The 16,853-nt window shown below is 60.7% G+C and overlaps 1 protein-coding gene across 5 annotated transcripts in view; it reads left to right on the top strand.

The window, feature by feature from the left end:
* PLEKHA6 (pleckstrin homology domain containing A6) overlaps positions 1-16,853 on the top strand; it is a 51,464-nt gene that overhangs the window by 2,117 nt on the left and 32,494 nt on the right. Inside the window, exon 1 of one of the 5 annotated variants that reach the window (XM_054291633.1) lies at positions 11,862-11,929. The exons of the other annotated variants lie outside the window; for them this stretch is intronic. The gene's annotated coding sequence lies outside the window, so the exon portion shown is untranslated. Of the gene's footprint in view, positions 1-11,861; positions 11,930-16,853 lie in introns of those variants that run through there. 5 annotated transcript variants of the gene reach the window in all.

Consider the following 16,853-nt stretch of genomic DNA (forward strand, 5'->3'; position numbering starts at 1 on the left):
GGGTCCTGCTGGCATCTCCTCACGGGAAAGGAGAGCTCCTGAAGCTCCTGTCCCCCTCAGACCTGTCCCTGTCCCTCTTGTCCCCTTCCCTTTGCCAGGAGATGATTCCTAAGCCAGCTCCTCCCTCCTCAGCCTGGCTGGGGACACCTGGGCCTGTCACCCACCTGAGCCATCCCCGTGGGGACACAGAGCCAGAATTAGGATCCCAGAGAAGGGGTTGGCTGAGGAATTACAATTCCTGAGCTAAAAATCCCATGGGAAGCACAAAATCCTGCCTTAATGGACTTTGGTGTTTTTGGGAGACCCCTGGCACCCATCCTGCTGCGCTGGGCCACCAGGGCCACCCCACAGGGACAGGGGCTGTGGCTGGGGGACACCTGGGCCTGTCACCCACCCTAAACCACAGGATTATGATCCCAAAGAGGGGATGGCTGAGGAATTACAATTCCTGAGCTAAAAATCCCATGGGAAGCACAAAATCCTGCACTTAATGGACTTTGGTGTTTGCAGGGGACCCCTGGCACCCATCCTGCTGCGCTGGGCCACCAGGGCCACCCCACAGGGACTGGGGCTGTGGCTGGGGGTGCCCAGAGGTGGCCGTGGCAGAGGCGGTGCCAGGGTGACAGCGGCTGGCACCGGGCTGGCGCTGCAAGCCGCGTTTTCCTGCCGAGTTCCCATAGAAACCGGCGGGAGCAGCCGCGGGGCTGGCGAGGACGAGGCAGAGGAGGGACGGGCAGGAGGGTGAGGGACATGGCTGGCACTGCCAGGGCGATGCCACGGTGCCAGCGCCTCGAGGGCGCCGCTGAGCAGTGGCTGCTCCATTCCCTGGGGAAGGGACAAGGGACAACAGCCGTGTGTCACCGTGACACGGGTGAGTGTGCCCATGTGTGTGTGTGTGTGTGTTGTGGTGCCCACATCCCCCACGCCACTGGGCACCAAGCCCACCCCAGATGGGCACTGAGGGGGTTTTAATCCCCCCGAGGCCTCCTGAGCCAGCCAGGCAGGGCCGGGGCTGTTTTCTGCTCCATCTGTGCCCCTGGGAATCGGCCGGGCTGGGGATTTCTCCCAAAACCGGGCTGGGGGTTTCTCCCAGAGCTGGGCTGGGGGTTTCTCCCAGAGCTGGGCTGGGGGTTTCTCCCAGAGCTGGGCTGGAAGGGGCTGCGTGGCTCCGTTGCTGCTCCTCTCCTCTCCTCTCCTCTCCTCTCCTCTCTCTTTCTCTCTACCCGGATTTGGTAGTAGCATCCCCCACTCCTGTTTTCCTGGGAAAACACACCATCATCCGCAGCAGCAGCAGCAGCAGCAGGCAGGAACAGCGCCTGGAGGAGCGCGCTGCTGCCTCCTCTCCATCCTCCCTTCCTTCCTCCGCAGCGTTCGCAGCTCCCCGCCCACCCAGGGGAGTCCTGCCCCGCCGAAAGCCCCTTCCCACTGCCCCGCGGGGAGGTGATGGTCCAAAACATCCATCCCTGATGATCCGAAACATCCATCCCTGATCCAAAACATCCATCCCTGATGATCCAAAACATCCATCCCTGATGATCCGAAACATCCATCCCTGATCCAAAACATCCATCCCTGCTTCTCCCGGCACGGTGATGATCCAAAACATCCATCCCTGATGATCCAAAACATCCCTGACGATCCAAAACATCCATCCCTGATGATCCCAAACATCCATCCCTGCTTCTCCTGGCACGGGCGGATTGAAGGAAACCTGCAGGCAGAGGGAGGGAGAGAGGGGGCACGTATGGACCCCCCTTCCAGCCCTGCCTGCTCCTTCCACCATCCCAAGCTGGAAAATCCTCCAGGATTGGGATGTTCTGTGCGGGCAGTGCTGCTTTTCAGCGTGGATTTGGTTTGATTCTGGTTTGATTCAGCACAGGGAGCCTTTCTGGGGCCTGTCCAGAGCTCCAGAGCCAGGCTGGAGCAGGGAAAAAGCTCCAGAGCAGTGGCTGCAGGGTGAGGTGGCCCCAGCATGCAGGGAGTGAGGCTGGATGGTGGCAGGGAATGAGCCTGGATGGTGACAGGGAGTGCAGGGAGTGAGGCTGGATGCTGACAGGGAAAAAGGATGGATGGTGGCAGGCAGTGAAGCTGGATGGTGACAGGGAATGAGCCTGGATGGTGGCAGGGAATGGATGGTGACGGGGAATGAGCCTGGATGGTGGCAGGGAATGGATGGTGACAGAGAATGAGGCCGGATGGTGGCAGGAAGGGAGGATGGTAGCAGGAACAAGGCTGGACGGTGACAAGGAGTGAGGCTGGATGGTGGCAGGGAATGAGGCAGGATGGTGGCAGGGAACAAAGGTGGATGGTGACAGGGAATGAGCCTGGATGGTGGCAGGGAATGGATGGTGACAGAGAATGAGGCTGGATGGTGGCAGTGAGGGAGGATGGTGACAAGGAACAAGGCTGGATGGTGGCAGCGGCCGGGCTGTGCCCTTAATCTGCGAATCCCCTAAAGCTCTTTAATAAAGATTCCAAGTCACCAAGTTCTCAATTAAGGGATGAGGCAGCTCTTGATCCGCGTTTCTGGGTCAGCCGGAGAAAGGCCATTTAGGACCTTTGATGTTTGCAGGCAATGAACACCTGGCCGGGCAGGACCCGGGCTGCTCCTGACTCATGGGCTCCTTTTGGGGAAAGTGGAGCTGCTGGAGCCGGTCCAGAGGTCACGGAGATGCTCCGAGGGTTGGAGCATCTCTGCTCGGAGCCAGGCTGGGAGAGGAGGCTCCAGGGAGAGCTCAGAGCCTCTCCCAGCGCCTGAAGGGACTCGAGGAGAGCTGGAGAGGGATTTGGAACAAGGGATGGAGGGACAGGAAGCAGGAATGGCTCCCGCTGCCAGAGGGCAGGGATGGATGGGATTTGGGAAGGAATTCCTCCCTGTGAGGGTGGCGACGCCCTGGGATGGATTTCCCAGATAAGCTGTGGCTGTTCCATCCCTGGAAGCGTCCAAGGCCGGGTTTATGGGGTTTGGAGCCGCCTGGGATGGGGGAAGGTGTCCCTGTTCCCTGCCCAGCTCTCCCGGAGGAACCGGAGGGCTCTGGAGTGCAGTGGGACCCTCTGGGCTCATGGGTGGTCCCCACCCCGCCGGGGCCCCCCGGCTCTTCAGGGCTCTTCAAACCCTCTGTTTACCTCAACAGCAGCCGCCTGCACGGGTGTTAATTGCAGGAGCCGGCGAGGCACTAATTAGGGGATAATGAGACGCCTTTGTGTGTGTTTGGCAGCCCGGCGACAGACGCCCTGCTCCGAACAGCCGCGGGCCGGGGCCTTGGGCAGGGGCCGTGTCCGTGATTCCCCCACGCTGTGTCCGTGATCCTGGGCCGTGTCCGTGTTTCTGGATCATGTCCCTGACCGTGGATCGTGTCCCTGATCCTGGGCCGTGTCCATGACTCTGGATCATGTCCGTGATCCTGGGCTGTGTCCATGATCCTGAGTCGTGTCTGTGATCTCCCCTACACTGTTTCCATAATTCCCATGCCTTGTCCACAACTCCTGTACCATGTCCGTGATCCCCCCGTGCCACGTCTGTGATCCTGGATCGTGCCTGTGATCCCCCTGTGCCATATCCGTGCTCCCCTCACCCTGTTTCCATAATTCCCTCACCGTGTCCATGATCCCCCCATGCCATGCCCGTGCTCCCGTCCCTCCGTGTCCCCCCATCCCCTCTCCCCGCATTCATTCAAACCCCAGCCCCGCTGTGAGCCCGCAGCTGCTCCCGAGTCCCTCCGGAGCCTTCCCGAGCATCCATCCCTCCCTTTGTTCTGGGAGCGGGGGGCAGGACCTGGTGCCATCCCGGTGCCCTCCAGCATCCCGGTGCCATCCCGGTGCGGGCATCCCGGTGCCCTCCGCCATCCCGGTGCCCTCCGCCATCCCGGTGCCATCCTGGTGCCCTCCGCCATCCCGGTGCCATCCCGGTGCCCTCCACCATCCCGGTGCCATCCCGGTGCGGGCATCCCGGTGCCCTCCGCCATCCCGGTGCCCTCCACCATCCCGGTGCCATCCTGGTGCCCTCCACCATGCCGGTGCCATCCCGGTGCGGGCATCCCGGTGCCCTCCGCCGTCCCCGGGACCGTCCCTCCCCTCCTCGGTGCGTCCCCATTCCTGGGGTCTGGAACCGAGGCTTGTCCTGGTGAACATCCTGCATCCTCTGGCATCCTCCCGGTTCTCCCCGCTTCTCCCGCACCCCCGTTCCTCCTCTCCCGCCGTTTCGTCCCTCCCCTCCCGCCGCAGCCACCGGGAGCCGCCGTTTTCCCCCTCCCGAGCTTTCCTTACGTAACGGAGCCGCTGCCGGCAGCTCCTCGGTGGCACCGAGGCCCGGGCGTCGCATCCAGGTGGAAAAAAAACCGGGATTGTGGATGCTCGGTTTATCCAGGATGGGGTGGGAGATCCCTCTGCATGGACGGGTGGGGTGGGAGCGGAGCTGGGAGGGATTTGGAGGTCCTGGAGCTTTTGGAGAGACCCCCAGGAGGGTTTGGAGAGACCCTCAGGAGGGGTTTTGGGATCCAGGAGCATTTGGAGAGACCCTCAGGAGGGTTTTGAAGGTGTAGGAGGACTTTTAGGGACCCCCAGGGGGGTGTTGGCAGTCCAGGACGGTTTGGAGAGACCCTCAGGGGAGTTTTGGAGGTCCAGGAGCATTTGGAGGGAGCCCCCAGGAGGGTTTTGGAGGTCTAAGAGGAATTTAGGGACCCCCAGGAGGGTTTTGGAGCATTTGGAGAGACCCTCAGGAGGGATTTGGAGATCCAGGAGGACTTTTAGGGACCCACAGGAGGGTCCAAGAGGGTTTGAAGAGACTCCCAGAAGGGTTTTGGAGGTTCAGGAGGATTTTTAGGAATCCCCAGGAAGTTTTTGGAGGCCCAGGAGGATTTTTAGGGATCCCCAGGAGGATTTTGGAGATCCTAGAGAGTATAGAGAGCTCCCCAGAAAGTTTTTGGAGACCTAGGAGGGTTTTTAGGCACACTCAGGTGGGTTTTGGAGATCTTGGAGGATTTTTAGGGACCCCCAGAAGGATTTTGGGGCCCAGGACCCTTCACGGTGGGTGCTGAGCTGGGGGATGAGGTCCTGATGATCCACGGGGACAGGGCTGGGGACAACCACGACCGAGCAGCCGCAGGGTCCCGGGTGGTTCCGCGGGGCTGTCCCGGAGCCCCGGGGGTGCCGAGCCGCGCTCGGGGCTCCGGTGGAACAGCCGGGACCGGTCGGGCAGCCCCGGGCGCCTCCCCGCCCTGCCCGGCCGGTCCCGCCGAGCTCGGCAGCGCCTCCCGGAGCCGCGGAACGCCCGGGGGGCTGCGGGGCACGGGGGAGGCTGGGCAGGGGCTGTGCCCACCGCAGAGCCCTGGCACAGCGTGCCAGCCTGCGGGGGACAGCTGGAAAATGCCATCGCGCTGGCACTGCCAGCTGGAGCCTTGTACCCACTGCCCGGGCTGGGCACTGAGAGGGGTGGAGAGAACCCCAGGAGGAATTTGGGGCTCCAGAAGGATTTACAAGGATCACAGGAGGGTTTTGGAGGTCTTGGAGGGACCCTCAAAAGGGTTTTGGAGGTCCAAGAAGGTTTGGAGGGATCCCCAGGAGGGTTTTGGAGCTCCGGAAGGATTTACAAGGATCCCAGGAGGGTTTTGGAGGGACCCTCAGAAGGGTTTTGGAGGTCCAGGACTGTTTAGAGGGATCCCCAGGAGGATTTTGGAGGTCTAGGAGGATTTGAAGAGACCTCCAGGAGGGTTTTGGACGTCCAGGAGTGTTTGGAGGGACTCCCCAGGACGGTTTTGGAGGCCTTGGAGGGACCCTCAGAAGGGTTTTGGATGTCCAGAAGGATTTGGAGCGACGCCCAGGAGGGTTTTGGAGGTGCAGAAGGGAACCTCAGAAGAGCTTTGGAGGTCCAGGACTGTTTCGAGGTACCCTCCAGGAGAGTTTTGGAGGTCTTGGAGGGACCCTCAGAAGGGTTTTGGAGGTCCAAGAGGGTTTGGAGGGACTCCCAGGACTGCCTGGGATCCCCAGAAGTGTTTTGGAGGTCTTGGAGGAACTTCCAGGAGGGTTTAGAGGGACCCTCAGAAGGGTTTTGGATGTCCAGGAGGGTTTGCAGAGCGCACTGCTGTCGCGCTGTCCCCTTGCCCGGTGTCCTTGGTGTCCTCGCTGTCCTCGCTGTCCCGTGGCCGTGGCCGGCGCTCCCAGATAAGCGGGATCCCGCAGGGTAGCGATTGACGGGGCCAAGGTTCAGCTGCCCTGTGCAGCCACGGCCCCGGGGTGTGGGATGGCCCAGAGTGGCACTGCAGGGACAGGGTCACCCCCTGCCAGGTGCCACCGAGCCCTGGTGGCACCAGGGGCACAGGGGCAGCACCAACCCCATTCCCGTTCCCATGGGAGGGGGTCCGCGGGATTGGGGCGCTGCCCGCCGGGGCAGAAGCGCCGCGGTGATTTTGGGGCGCTGGGGCTGTGGGGTGCCTCAGGAGCGAGGCTGGGAGCAGAATGCGCCCCCTTAACCGGGGAAACTGAGGCACGGAACAGCGTGCCGTGTCCCATCCCCGCTCCACCGTGCCGTGTCCCACCCACCGCTGTGGGGTGCCTCAGGAGCGATGCTGAGAGCAGAATGCGCCCCCTTAACCGGGGTGCTGAATGCACCTCCTTAACCAGGGAAACTGAGGCACGGAGCCACCCAGCCGCGTCCCATCCACCGCTGTCGGGTGCCTCAGGAGCGATGCTGAGAGCAGAATGCATCTCCTTAACCGGGGAAACTGAGGCACGGAGCCACCGTGTCCCACCCACCGCTGTGGGGTGCCTCAGGGGCGAGGCTGGGAGCAGAATGCACCCCCTTAACCGGGGAAACTGAGGCACGGAGCCACCCAGCCGTGTCCCATCCCCGCTCCGGAGGGTTTTTTGGGGTGGGATGTGTGGGATGTGCGCGCCTGTGGGCACCCAGCAGCCCCAGCTCCCATTTCCCGATCGGCTTTGGGCGTTGCCACGCCGTAATTAGCGGTAATTGCTCTCTAATGAGGCGGCAATCCTGCGGCTTCCCCCGCCTCGGGCCGTGCCCCCGCTGCTGCTGGGGCACCTCCCGGGGAGCTTTGGGGACATCCGGACACGGGGGTGGCTCCCTGGTGGCGCTGGGGACAGCGGGCGGTGGCGCGGCCCCGCAGTGCCCGTGCCAGGCTGGCACCGCGCCCCGCCTGCCCCGGGCACCGCTGGCACCGCCGGGCACTTCCTCTGCCTCGCCCCCGCTTGTGGTGACACCCCTGGGGCGGTGTCACCCCGATGGCAGGGTCACCTCGCAGGCGGTGCCACCCCATTGACAGTATCACCCTTTTGTGACAGTGTCACCCCACTGTGGCAGGGTCACCACTGGGGTGGTGTCACCCCGCTGACAGTGTCACCTCGCTGTTGCAGGGTCACCCTGCTGTTGGTGTCACTCTGCCGTGGCAGTGTCACCCCTCTGGCTTTGTCGCCCCTCTGTGGCAGGGTCACGCCGCTGTCGGTGTCACCCTGTTGACAATGCCACCCCTCTGTGGCAGGGTCACCTCGCTGACAGTGTCACCCCCGCTGTGGCAAGGTCACCCCTCTGGCTGTGTCACCCCACTGTGGCAGGGTCACCCCTCTGGGTTTGTCACCCCCTCTGTGGCAGGGTCACGCCGCTGTCGGTGTCACTGCCGTGGCGGTGCCACCCCTCTGGCAGTGTCACCCCTCTGGCATTGTCACCCCTCTGGCATTGTCACCCCTCTGGCAGTGTCACCCTGCTGTGGCAGGGTCACCCTCCTGACAATGCCACCCCGCTGTGGCAGGGTCACCCCGCGGTCGGTGCCACCTCTCTGGCAGTGTCACCCCTCTGGCGGTGTCACCTCTCTGGCGGTGCCACCCCACCCTGGGTCACCCCGCGGGCGGTGCCACCCCTCTGGCATTGTCACCCTGCTGGCACCGTCCCCTTTCCCCGCCCCACCCTGCCCACAGGAAAAGCCACCCCACGCCAGCCCCGTGTCCCCGCAATGCCACCAAGCGTGTCCCCGCTCCTGTCCCTTCGTGCCACCCTCCGTGGGCCAGCGGGTGCCGGGTGTGGGCAGCCTGGCACGGGTGCCAGGGGCACATTTTGGGTTTTTTTCCCTTTAATTCTCCAATTTAGGCCCCAGGCGGGGGTCCCAGGCTGGGCAGATCCCAGGAGTGGCACCGAGGGTGCCAACGCTGCCACCGGGACGGGGCGGGCACCGGGGTTTGGCACAGCTTTTGGGAGCCTCTCCCCCCTCTCCGGGATCGATTCCCCTCCTCTTTTCCCTCGGGGGATGCTCAGCCCAGCGAGGAGGAGGAGGAGGAGGAGGAGGAGGAAGGCTCAGGTGTGTGCCAGCCCCAGGTGCGTGCCAGCCCCAGGTGTGTGCCAGCCCCAGGTGTGTGCCAGCGCTCCCCGTGCCCCTCGCGGCTTTGCTTTTGTGTTTTTGTGTTTTCCTCGCTCTCCTTTCAGCTCGGCCGAGCAGCGATGATGATTTGATGATTTGATGATTTGATGATTTGATGATTTGATGATTTGATGATTTGCAATTCCGGTTTTCGTGGCAGCACCTGATGGGGCCGGGCTGGGTGTGCCCCCCCCCCGGCGCTGTCAGGGGAACCCTGACGCGTTATTTGCTCTGCTCTGTGATTTATTTGTTATTTTGATTGCGTGGAGTTGGTTTGGTTTTGGATTTTTTTTTTTTTTATTTCTATTTTTAATTATTTTTTTCCCTGAACCAACGCTTTGCTTGATTAGGAAACAACCACGGGGGAATGGGGTGGGAGTTTGAAATCTTGTCCAAGTGAGAGTTTGATGAGGGAGATTTTTGGGGGGTGTTTGGGGGGTGTTGGACCCCTCAGCCTTGGGAACATTATTTGCTCTGCTTTGTGATTTATTTGTTATTTTGATTCCGTGTTTTTTTTATTTTTAATTAATTTTTTCCCTGAACCAACCCTTTGCTTGATTAGAAAACAGCAACCACGGGGGAATGGGGTGGAGGTTTGAAATCTCGTCCAAGTGAGAGTTTGATGGGGGAGATTTTTGGGGGATGTTTGGGAGTGTTGGACCCCTCAGCCTTGGGAACCCTGACATATTATTTGCTCTGCTTTGTGATTTATTTGTTATTTTGACTGCGTGTTTTTTTTTTTTTTAATTTATTTTTAATTCAATTTTTCCCCTTTCCCCTGAACCAACGCTTTGCTTGACTGTGAAACAACAACCACGGGGGAATGGGGTGGAAGTTTGAAATCTCATCCCGGCGAGAGGATGATGAGGGAGATGTCTGGGGGATGTTTGGGGGGTGCTGGACCCCTCAGCCTTGGGGTGCAGGGCTGGAGGAAGGGCTGCTGATAGCGCCGAGACTGCCCAGCCTTATCTCATCCGCTCTTATCAGCAGACATGCTTGAGCGGCAGATAAGCGGGACCTTGGGTTCAGGCTCGGGTTGCTGGAGCAGGGGGGGAGTGCTCCGTGTCCCGGCGGGGTTTGGGGGGCTGAACCCCCCGTTTGGGAGTGGGGGATCCCCCCAGAAGCTCAATGTGGGGTTTGGGGTCACAGAGTGACCATGGTGAGTGGAGGCTTCGCCTTTCCTTGTGTGGATGGGGCAGGAATTGGGGTTGGGAATGGCCTGGGGAAGGTTGGCTCTGCTCCTTCTTCTCTTGAAGTGAAAGAAACTGAAGAAAAAAATTCGTATTTGGGGCAAATTTGATGATTGTGCATTCAAAACACCCATGGGGCTCCAATTTCTCCTCCATCTCCCCCAAATCTCTCTCTGTGCTGGCAGGAGCCCCAACCTGTGCAGGAGATTCTCTGCTCCATCCCCAGGGATTTTTGCTGGAGGTTCTCTGCTCCATCCCCGGGATTTTTGCTGGAAGTTCTGTGCTCCATCCCTGGGATTTTTGCTGGAAGTTCTGTGCTCCATCCCGGGGATTTTTGCTGGAGGTTCTCTGCTCCATCCCTGAGATTTTTGCTGGAGGTTCTCTGCTCCATCCCTGGGATTTTTGGGGGTGCTGGAAGGTGATTTGGGTGCTGCCAGGCCTTGTGATCAATGCTGAGAAGGGATTTTCATACCAGGGACACGGTGAGTGCCATCCCTGGGAGCCAAAACCCTCGGGGTGGCGTTGGGGAGGGAAATCCTCATCCCGCTTTTGATGGGATTTTGCTTTTCCAAATTTGTTTTTTCCAAAATTTCGTTTCCAAAATTGCTTTTCCAAAACACTTTTGGGGGATGCTGAGGCTCAGGGTGCTGCACCCCCTGTCCTGATGAATGTCCCCATTCCCTGTGCGTGTCCCTGGGGGCTCTGGGGACAGCTGGTGGCCCTGTCCGACCATCCAGGGGTGGATCCAGGAGCTCCAGCTCTTCCTGCCAGGGCGCTGGGAGCTGAGGGAGCAGCAGGTGGCTGGGATGGTAAACAGGGTTGGGATTGTCACTGCTGTGCCCCAGGGGCCGCTTGTGCAACCGGGGCGGGGAGCTGGCTCCGAGCTCCGCGCCTGATTTCCGCAATTCCAGCCCGGATCAGCCTTGGGAGAGCAGGGAATGCGAGCTGCGCCTTCCCAAAGCCAGCTCGGTGGCACAGAGCAGTCGGTGTCCCCAGATGTGCCACAGAGAGGCTTCACCTGCTGCTGGCAGAGCTCCTGGGATGCCCTTTGTGGATAATTATTTGGGTAATTCATTAATTCCCAAGATGATCCCAGGACACCCTGCCTGGCCCAGCTCACTCCATGGTATGTCACCATCGCAATTTGGGGCTGAGCCTGAAGAATTGGGGAAAAACAGGGCAGGGTTTGTGCTCCAAAGGGTTTTGTCCCTCTGGCATTCCCTTTTTGGATAATTAATTCCCAGGATGATCCCAGGACACCCTGAGCAGGACACCCTGCCTGGCCCAGCCTCACCCATGGTATGTGACCATCCCAGTTTGGGGCTGAGCCTGAAGAATTGGGAAAAACAGGGCAGGGTTTGTCCTCCAAAGGGTTTTATCCCTCTGGCATTCCCTTTTTGCATAATTATTTGGATAATTTGGATAATTGCCAGGAGATCCCAGGACACCCTGCCTGGCCCAGCCTCACCCATGGTATGTGACCATCCCAGTTTGGGGCTGAGCCTGAAGAATTGGGGAAAAACAGGGCAGGGTTTGTGCTCCAAAGGGTTTCGTCCCTCTGGCATTCCCTTTTTGGATAAATAAATAATTCCCAGGATGATCCCAGTGGCTCTGAGCAGGACACCCTGCCTGTCTCCACCTCACCTGTGCTATGTGACCATCTCATTTTGGGGCTGAGCCTGAAGAATTGGGCAAAACAGGGCAGGGTTTGTCCTCCTGAGTTTTGTCCCTCTGCAGGAAGGCCGGGAGTTGCTCCCACACAAGGAAGCGCCGCGGTGCTGGCACAAGGAAGTTTGGCAGTGGCACGGTGTGGCCACGTCCTGCCCATCCGCCACCGTGTCCCCAGCGAGCCCAGGGTCCCCCCAGGGTGTCACACCGTGGTGTCACCGCTGGGGACGGGGACATTTCCCACAGGTGCCCCATCGCCTGACCGCGCTCAGCCCCTCCCACCCGCATTTTTAAGGCTAAACCCCGCGTTTTTCGCTTCTCCCACGCTGTTTATCCCCGCATTCCCAGCATGGCAGTGCCCACCTCGTGCCCACCCTGTGCCCACCCGTCCCTTTCCCAAACCCCAAACCGCGCTCGCAGCGCCCCGAGCGCACCTGAAGCGCCACCCCAAAACCAGCGAGAGGCTCCACCTAGAGCACGGGGGAGGGACGGAGGGCAGCACCGGCGACACCGGGCTCGGGCAGCGTGGCTGTCGCTGTCGCTGTCGCAGCGGGGGTGGCAGCGCGGTGTTTATATAGCAAACAGCCAAAGCTGCCGGTTCGGATTTCAGCCCTCGCTTATCGGCCGGGCTGTTCCTGCCGTGCCGGCTCCCGGAGGCCACCGAGGCTTTTCCCGTCCCTTCCCGGGGCTCCTCCGCACCTGGAGCAGGTAACCGAGGCGGCTGCGTCCTCACTGCCCGGCTTTGGAAGGGTTAAAAACGGGATGGAGGGAAAATCCGAGGGTTAAAAAGGGGATTGGGGCGATGGAGGGAAAATCCGAGGGTTAAAAAGGGGATTGGGGCGATGGAGGGAAAATCCGAGGGTTAAAAACGGGATTGGGGCGATGGAGGGAAAATCCGAGGGATGGAGGGGTTGGGGGAGCCACAAATGTTGTTTGGAGCATCTCGTGGGGAGGAGACACAGCCCCGATGTCACACGGGGACGGTGGGAGCGCGGGCAGGTGGCGCAGCGGGCACAGCGGGCACAGCGGGCCAGGCCGTGCCGAGCCGTGCCAGGGGTTAATTCCGTGCCGGAGCTGCGGGGAAGGTGTGGCAGCAGGATAAGGCTGGCACGGCCCGGAGCGGGGCAGGGACAGCCGGTGCTGCACAGGGATCTGGTTCCAGCCGGGATTGGGGTGGATCCAGCCAGGATTTGGGGTGATCCTGCCTGGTTTGGGGGAATGGTGCCCAGCTAGGAGGGGATTCCGCAAGGCTGGACAGGATCCTGGGGATCCTAGCCAGCTGGAGGGGGCTTTAGGGGAGATCCTGCCCTGTTGGAAGGGGATCCTGCGTGGTTTTTGGGTGATCCTGCCTGTTTTGGGGGATCCTGCCTGGTTTTGGGGGATCCTGCCCTGTTGGAAACGGATCCTGTCTGGTTTTGGGGGGATCCTGCCCAGCTCAGGGGGTCTCTCCTTTGCCACGGGCTGGGCCCCTGTTTGACAGCACCGTGTGGGTGTGCTGGGATTCCCCGGCCTGCTGTGGGATTTGGGATGTCTGTGCTGGGATTCCCTGTCCTGCTGTGGGATTTGGGATTTCCCTGTCCTGATGTGGGATGTCAGATTTGGGATGTGGAATTTGGCATGTCTGTGGTGGGATTTCCCTGCCCTGCTGTGGAATGTGGGATTTGGGATGTCTGTGGTGAGATTTCCCTGTCCTGTTGTGAGATGTGGGATGGCTGTGGTGGATCATTTTTGGCCTGCTGTGGGATTTGGGATGTGGAATTTGGTATGTCTGCGGTGGGATTCCCTGCCCTGCTATGGGATTTGGGATTTCCTGGCCTGCTGTAGAATGTGGGCTGGCTGTGGTGGGATTTCCCTGTCCAGCTGTGAGATTTGGGATGTCTGTGGTGAGATTTCCCTGTCCTGATGTGAGATTTGGGCTGGCTGTGGTGGATCATTTTTGGCCTGCTGTGGGATTTGGAATGTCTGTGGTGGGATTTCCCTGTCCAGCTGTGGGATTTGGGATTTCCTGGCCTGCTGTGAGATATGGGCTGGCTGTGGTGAGATTTCCCTGCCCTGCTGTGGGCTGTGGGCTGGCTGTGGTTTCCATCCCATGGCTCCCAGCCATCCCTGGCATGCCCGGGAGCTGGGAATGAGCTCTCCATGCCTGGCAGGGGCGGGTTTGGAGCTGCAGGCACCTGCTGGAGTCATCCCCCGCTGGATCCCCCCTGTGATCCTCCCTGGATGCCCCCTGTGATCCCCCCCTGGATCCGCCTGTGATCCCCCCCAGATCCACCTATGATCCCCCCCTGGATCCCCCCCTGTGATCCCCCCTGGATCCGCCTGTGATCCCCCCCTGGATCCACCTGTGATCCCCCCCTGGATCCACCTGTGATCCCTCCCTGGATCCCCCCTGTGATCCTCCCTGGATGCCCCCTGTGATCCCCCCCTGGATCCACCTGTGATCCCCCCCTGGATCCACCTGTGATCCCTCCCTGGATCCGCCTGTGATCCCCCCCAGATCCACCTGTGATCCCTCCCTGGATCCGCCTGTGATCCCTCCCTGGATCCCCCCCTGTGATCCCCCCTGGATCCGCCTGTGATCCCCCCCTGGATCCCCCCCTGTGATCCCCCCTGGATCCGCCTGTGATCCCCCCCTGGATCCCCCCTGTGATCCCCCCCTGGATCCGCCTGTGATCCCCCCCTGGATCCCCCCCTGTGATCCCCCCTGGATCCCTCCCTGTGATCCCCCCTGGATCCCCCCCTGTGATCCCCCCCTGGATCCCCCCCTGTGATCCCTCCCTGGATCCGCCTGTGATCCCCCCCAGATCCACCTGTGATCCCCCCTGGATCCGCCTGTGATCCCTCCCTGGATCCACCTGTGATCCCCCCCTGGATCCCCCCCTGTGATCCCCCCCTGGATCCGCCTGTGATCCCCCCCAGATCCCCCCCTGTGATCCCCCCCTGGATCCACCTGTGATCCCCCCCTGGATCCGCCTGTGATCCCCCCGAGATCCGCCTGTGATCCCTCCCTGGATCCACCTGTGATCCCTCCCTGGATTCCCCTCTGTGATCCCTCCCTGGATCCCCCTGGATCCCCCCCTGTGATCCCTCCCTGGATCCCCCCTGTGATCCCCCCCTGGATCCGCCTGTGCTCCCCCAGCTCCCCCCTCAGCCCTGCTGCTCTTCCCACGCTCTGATCCCAGCTGTGCCCTCCGGGAATGTGGGACGGCCTTGGGCTCTTCCCAGGGCTCAGCAAGCCCATCCCAGCTCCTTGGGCTGTTCCACTCCTCGGTCCCAGCTGCTTGTGAGGACCCTTGGGGGTATCCTGTGACATTTTTGGGGGGATCCTGTGAAATTTTGGGAGGGATCCTGCGACAGTTTTGGGAGGGATCCTGTGACATTTTTGGAGGGATTCTGTGGCACCTATGGGAGGGATCCTTTGGGCATTCCAAGAGGAGATCCTGTGACATTTTTGGGGGGATCCTGTGAGTTTTGGAAGGGATCCTGTGACAGTTTTGGAGTGATTCTGTGGCACTTTTGTGAGGGATCCTGTGGCACTTTTGGGAGGGATCTTATGGGCATACCAAGAGGTGATCCTGTGACATTTTGGGAGGGATTCTGTGACACTTTTGAGAGGGATCCTGTGACATTTTTGGAGTGATTCTGTGGCACTTTTGGGAGGGATTCTGTGGCACTTTTGGGAGAGATCCATTGGGCATTCCAAGGTGGGGATCCCATGACACTTTTGGAGGGATCCTGTGACATTTTGGGTGGAATCCTGTGACATTTTTGGAAGGATCCTGTGACATTTTTTGAGAGATCCCATGACATATTTGGAGGGACCCTGCGAACATTCTAAAGGAGAATCCTCTGACATCCCAAGGGCTCATCCCAGCTGCTCCCCCGCCCCAAAGGCCCGTCCGAGGGCTCTCCCCATCCCGGGCCTGGCCCGGTTCCAGCCTGGCTCAGCCCGGCTCAGCCATCCCGTCCTTCCAGCTCCCTCCCAGGCTCGGGGCCGCTCCTCCCCGCGGGGCCGCGTTTATTTGTGGGGGAGAAGGAAGGGGGACCTGGCACCGTGCTCCGGCGCTGATGGGATTTCTGGGAAGCGGCGCTGCTGAATTTATCCCGATTCCCAACTGGGAGCAGCATCCCAGGGTGACCAAACCAGAGCCCGACCCGCCCTGATGGCGCTGCGGAGGTGGCGCTGAGAGGGTGGCAAGCGACACGGCCAAGGCGGTTTGGTGACACAATTTGGTGACACAGAGGTGTGTCCTTGTCCCCGCCTCGCCTGGGACACTCCCAGGGTTTGGGTTTTGGCTCTGGGTGGTTTTCCCCCGGCAGATTCCCGGCTTTTCCCCCGGGGCTGCTCTGGGCTTGGGGCGCTGATGAGGACGCGGTTGGGAAGCCGGGGATGAGCTGTGGGAAGCCGGGGATGAGCTGTGATTCACCGCGAAGCCGTTCCCGGGTGTGGTGGGCTGGAGGTGACACTAAATCGGGGCTGTCACATCCGAGGACAGTGAGGGGAAAGCTGCGATTCCCCCAAGGGAATTTCCAGAGGAAATCCTGGGAAAGGCTGCAAATCCTGAGCCTGACCCTGGGATTTGGGGAACCCCGAGTGTTTTTTAGATCTTTTTGCTTAGGACAAACCCAATTTGGGGGACCTTTGGGTCTTTTGTGCCAGAGATTGGTGAGGTGGGCACGTACCCCTTTTTTGGAGGGCTGCCATGCCAGCCATGTGTGCCAGGCTTGGCTCCACGGTGGCTTTTCCCAGGCATTTGGGAATACTTTTGGCTGCTCCACACATTTCCTGGCATCCATTCCATGATCCCAAGCCTCTCCTGGGGCCGTGGGATATGCCACAGATGGGTTTGAGGACAAGGAACCACCATGGCCAGGCCAGAGCAACCCGGAGCTGGCATTTTTGGAGGGGCTGGAGCTGCCGTGCCAACTGTGTGTGCCAGGCTTGGCTCCACAGTGGCTCTTCCCAGGCATTTGGGAACACTTCTGGCCACTCCACACATTTCCTGGCACCCATTCCGTGATCCCAGGCCACACCTGGGGTCGTGGGATGTAACACAGATGGATTTGGGGAGACAGAGCCACCGTGGCCAGCCCGGAGCCGGCGTTGATCCCGTCCTTGGGAGCTGTTTGGTGCAAAGCTCTTGCACAATCAGCACGGTTGTGTCACCGCCGGTGACAGGCTGTTCCCAGGCCCGCCAAGGTGTGGGATCAGATCTAAAAAAGGAGAATTTCCCCATTCACACCCAGCCTGACACAAGGGACGCGTGGCGCCGCACCAGCAAAACAACGGGGACGCTCGGCGAGGTGACAAAGCTGCCCACGGTGACAAGTTCGCCGTGTCACCAGAGCCACACACGGCCTTGGGACGGTGCCTGGGATCCATAAATCTGCTGGCACGGCCTGGATGGAGCCGCTGGCATCTTCCCAGCCTCCCTCTCTGGCAGGTGTGGGGCTCCGGGTGCCGGCTATGCCAGGAATGCGCCGAATGTGTCGGGGCTTGACTGCGGGAGGTCGGGATGAACCAGAGCCAGCGCTGCAGCTCCCGGGCTGGGGCAGAGCCAGCGCTGCCCAAATTCCTGATCCTGATTCTCCAAATGGGAAATGGGATCCTGTGGAGGCAGCAGCAACGTGG

The sequence above is a fragment of the Melozone crissalis genome, unplaced genomic scaffold (genome assembly GCF_028551555.1).
Source record: "Melozone crissalis strain CALT ecotype California unplaced genomic scaffold, PUWL_Pcris_2 ptg000101l_1, whole genome shotgun sequence".
Classification (NCBI taxonomy): domain Eukaryota; kingdom Metazoa; phylum Chordata; class Aves; order Passeriformes; family Passerellidae; genus Melozone; species Melozone crissalis.